This window comes from Lampetra planeri, unplaced genomic scaffold, assembly GCF_965212315.1.
Source record: "Lampetra planeri unplaced genomic scaffold, kcLamPlan1.2.h2 scaffold_312, whole genome shotgun sequence".
NCBI classification, from domain to species: domain Eukaryota; kingdom Metazoa; phylum Chordata; class Hyperoartia; order Petromyzontiformes; family Petromyzontidae; genus Lampetra; species Lampetra planeri.
The window spans coordinates 62501-67500 of NW_027615136.1; the positions used below are offsets into that span (position 1 = coordinate 62501).

A 5000-nucleotide genomic window follows, 5' to 3' on the forward strand; every position below is an offset into this window, starting at 1 on the left:
GGTGATGATGGTGAGGGTGATGATGGTGAGGGTGATGATGGTGAGGGTGATGATGGTGAGGGTGATGATGGTGAGGGTGATGATGGTGAGGGTGATGATGGTGAGGGTGATGATGGTGAGGGTGATGATGGTGAGGGTGATGATGGTGAGGGTGATGATGGTGAGGGTGATGATGGTGAGGGTGATGATGGTGAGGGTGGTGGTGGAGGAGGTGGTGGTGGTGGTGGTGGTGGTGGTGGAGGTGGTGATGGTTGAGGTGGTGGTGGTGGGGGTAGTAGTGGAGGTGGTGGAGGAGGTGGTAGTGGTGGAGGTGGTGGTGATGGTTGAGGTGGTGGTGGTTGAGGTGGTTGAGGTGGGGGTGGAACAGGGTGGGGGGTCTGGTGGGTGATGGTGGTGGTGGAGGAGGTGGTGGTGGTGGTGGAGGTGGTGTTAGTGGTGGTGGAAGGAAGTGGAGGTGGTGGTGGTTGAGGTGGTGGAGGTGGTGGTGGAGGTGGTTGATGTGGTGGTTGAGGTGGTGGAGGTGGTGGTGGTGGGTGGTGGTGGTGGTTGAGGTGGTGGTGGAGGTGGTGGAGGTGGTGGTGGGACAGGGTGGGGGGTCTGGTGGTTGAGGTGGTTGAGGTGGTTGAGGTAGTTGAGGTGGTGGTGGTTGAGGTGGTAGTGGTGGAGGAGGTGGGGGTGGTGGTGGTGGTTGAGGTGGTGGTGGTTGAGGAGGTGGTGGTGGTGGTGGTGGGACAGGGTGGGGGGTGGTGGTGGTGGTGGTGGGGGTTGAGGTGGAGGTGGTGGTGGTTGAGGTGGTGGTGGTGGTGGGTGGTGGTGGTTGAGGTGGTGGTGGTGGAGGTGGTGGAAGGAGGTGGTGGTGGTGGTGGAGGTGGTGGAAGGAGGTGGTGGTGGTGGTTGAGGTGGTGGTAGTGGAGGAGGTGGGGGTGGTGGTGGTGGTTGAGGTGGGGGTGGTGGTGGAGGCGGTGCCAGAACAGATAACCACACACAGACACACACCCACACACACACCCACACACATACACACACAGACACACACACACAGACACACACACACACAGACACAACAACAACAACAACAACCGCCATTCGCCACTAAGTGGCGGTGACGTCACCACGACGCTTGTGCCAGGCCATGTGCACCTTGAGGCCACGTGAAGTGTCGAACGCCCGCTGGCAGGAGGTCACGGGGCAGACCCAGGTGCCACGGGTCGACTGACCGAGATGACCGAGATGACTGGCTGATGCACCACCTGTGCCCCCTACTGTGCCAACTTGCTGTGCTTTAGCCACCCGGCGCTCCGCTCGTTGTTGTGAGCGTCGCTCCTCCGCCCTCCGTTGTTGTTGGAGGGCGACTGCCTCCAACTGCCCAGTAGCGTCCTTCACGAGCCTCCTCCACTGAGGCCGATCTTGACACCGCTGGTACCAGTCATCGGCAAGTCCACTCAGCTCCACGTCCTCCTGTACCACATCACTCCATCTCTTCTCTAGCCCGTGCCGCGCCCGTTTAGCCCCCTCGATCCGGCCGAACAAAAGCTGTTTAGGCATGCGGTGGCTGGGCATGCGGGCTACATGACCCAGCCAACGCAGCCTTGCCTGCCGGAGGAGCTCACTGATGGGACTTTGCCCAGATCTTTCAAGGACTTGTGAGCTCCTCACACAATCCAGCCTGGTCAAACCCAGGATGGATCGTAGGCAGGCCAGCCTAAATGTTTCCAACCGGCGAAGATGCTCCACTAGGGGGGTCCACGTTTCGCAAGCGTAGAGAAGGGAGGGAATGACCGTGGCCGAGAAGACCTGAAGCTTCGTGCGGAGCGACAGACCAGGTAGCTTCCACACAGCGTTACGCAACCGATGAAAAGATATTGCCGCTCGACTGATTCGGAGTGAGACCTCTGCTGATAAACTGGAGCTGGTCATGAGCACACTGCCCAGGTATGGGAAACTCTCTACTCTCTCCACAACTGCCCCATCACCGATTGGGAGTTGTGGGGGCGGAGTGCCCGATGGTACAAAATACCCAGGCAGGTGCTTAGTTTTGGTGGGGCTGATGGTAAGGCCCCACCTCTTAGTGGCACACTCCAGCCTCAGCAGCAGCGTCTCCAACTCCTCTTCTGAATGAGCAGCTATTACCAAATCATCGGCATACATAACGTGGTTGACCAATAGGGAGCCATCCCTTGATCGCACCCGGGCGTCGATCAGCCTCCCATTATATCTGTACCAAATGGTAATTCCCCCGGTACAGCTATTGAAGGCTTCACGAACTACGCAGTCGAAATAGATGTTAAATAATGTGGGAGCCAGAGGACATCCCTGTCGCACCCCAAGGTGTACAGGGAAAGGCTCCGACTCCCGGCCACGTAGTTTTACCCGGGCCCGCTCACCATCATGAAGGTCCTTAATGATCGTGAGCAGAGGGTCAGGGACTCCGAAAGCACGAAGAACAACCCAGAGCCCAGTCCTACTGATGGTATCATAGGCCTTGACCAGGTCAATAAAGCAGAGATGTAGGTCTTTTTGGAATTCCCTACACCTCTGCTGTAGCAGACGGACAGAAAATATGGCATCTGTGCAGGACCGCCCTTTCCTGAAACCACATTGGGGCTCCGCAAGCCTCTCCTCAGCATGCCTAGCAAGGCGATGTTGAATAATCCTTGCCAGGACCTTACCCGGCACACTGAGGAGTGAGATGCCCCTGTAGTTGTTACAGTCTGTGCGGTCCCCCTTCTTAAAGAGGGGGACCACCAGGGCATCCTTCCAGTCCTGCGGAACCCGTCCAGTGGTCCAGACTGTTGTTATGATGTCATATAGGGCAGTCTGTGCACAAACGCCACCCTCCCTCAGCATTTCGCCTGGGAGATCATCTCTGCCCGGTGCCTTCCCTGGTCTCAGACTCCGGATCGCCCTCAGTACTTCCTCAACAGCCGGTACCTCAGCCAGCCACTCACAGGGGGTGACCTCTTCCAATATTTGAGGCACCGCAGCCTCAGCAGGGTTATCCCCACTTTGTGCCATGATGTTTTCCTGGCTGAGAGATTTTCCCTCCCCCAGGACCTCACAGAAATGCTCAGCAAATCTGCAAACCTGTTCCTGGGGGTCGGAGATTGGATCACCGTTTTTTCCTCTAATGATGGTAATAGGTGTGGCGCTGCAGGTTACTTTTTTGATGGAGTTAAATAGTGATTTGTGATCGCGGGCCACTGAGGCAGACTCCATCTCCTCAGCAACCCGCGACCACCACCCATCCTTACAGCGCCTTACGGCTCTCCGAACCTCCGAGCGAAGGCTGCGGTAAACCTCCTCATTCTCTGACGTGGGATGCTGTAGGCGATGAGAGTGGGCCTGTCGCTTTTTCTCAATTAACCTGAACACCTCCTCCGTCAGCCAGGGTTCCCGGGGAGGTCTGGACCGCGTACCCAAAGCAGCCATTGCAGCTGCATGAGTCACAGTCTTAAACCTCGCCCATTTACCCTCGACATCAGGTGGAGTGGGGGACGATGCCAACCCCAGCTGCAAGCGATGATGAAATTCTCGCTTGCAACTTTCATCAGCTAACTTAGACCAGGCCACTTTTGGTTGGAATGGGATCCTGGGTGTACACCCACCACCGGAGTGGAAGAATGGCAGGCGCATCTTACAGATGACTAGTCGATGGTCAGAGGGCAGATCAGCTCCACGGTAGGTCCTGGTGTCAAGGACATGGGCTCGCATCCGCTGGTCCGTCACTACGTAGTCCAGCAGATGTTCTTGCTTGGACCCGGCATGCATCCATGATGTTGTGTGGATGCGCCGATGCCGGAAGAGCGTGTTGGTAATTACAAGCCCATGGGCTGCACAGAAATCTAGCAGCCTCCTACCGTTGTTATTGAGCTGATCTGGCCCATGCCTTCCAATCACTCCAGACCAGGTGCCAGCATCATGACCAACTCGGGCATTGAAGTCACCCAACAAGATGACTCTGTCCCGAGTGGCCACTTTAGCCAGCACCTGTGACAGTAGGTCATAGAAAGCGTCTGACTCATCGGCTTTGCCTGCATCCCTCCACGGATGTTCGTCTTCGGTGGGGGCGTAAGTAACCACGACCACCACTCCTCGCCTCTGGTTGATGGGAAGGCGAGCCCAAAGTATCCTGGGGCTTACAGCTTCCCACACCTCACCGCCACGCTCCCACGCCCCCTTCATTCTTTTGTTCAGAAGAAGAGCCACACCCTGTTGTTTGGCAGTCTCCTGCCCCGAGTAGAGGACTGTCCACCCCTCATGGTGGCAGGAGCCAGAACCGGTCCACCGGACCTCCTGAATGCCACAGAGATCCAGGCGGTACCGGTCCAGCTCCCGACAGAGGAGTGGCAGCCTCTCCTCCGCAGTGAGCGTTCGAACATTCCACGTGGCCATCCGCAATGGTTTTTCGTTGTTACTGGAGGAGCCCCGAGGGTTAAAATTCAATCTCCTGGCTCCGCCAAATGGGGTTTGGCCAGGAGACGTCATAAAAGCCTGACCCCCCGGGGCCTCCGGCACAAGCTTATTAATTACAGGTTTATGTTTAAATCGTAGTTTAGTGGTGGTTAATTGAAGGTGGAGGGGTTACCAGCCCCTCGCACCCGTCCAGAGCCCCCGTTTAGCCACTGTGGTGGTCACAGACGCCATGAGGGGAGAGGCCAATGGGCATTGGCCCTCCCCCCACAGCACTGCCCACGACAGTGTTGCCCGTCCGGCACCGCGAGGAGGTAGGAGGTTGTTTTGCCGGACTACACAGACACACAGACACACACACACAGACACACACATACAGACACACACACTGACACACACACACAGACACTGACAAACACCCACAGACACACACACAGACACACACCCACACACATACACACACAGACACACACACACAGACACACACACACACAGACACACACACACAGACACACACACCCACACACACAGACACACACACACAGACACACACACCCACACACACAGACACACACATACAGACACACACA

At 56.9% G+C, this 5000-nt stretch overlaps 1 protein-coding gene across 1 annotated transcript in view; it reads right to left on the reverse strand.

The window, feature by feature from the left end:
• LOC144740831 (adhesion G-protein coupled receptor F3-like) overlaps positions 1–5000 on the reverse strand; it is a gene marked incomplete at its 5' end in the record, with an annotated part of 73290 nt that overhangs the window by 60356 nt on the left and 7934 nt on the right. The window lies entirely within an intron of this gene.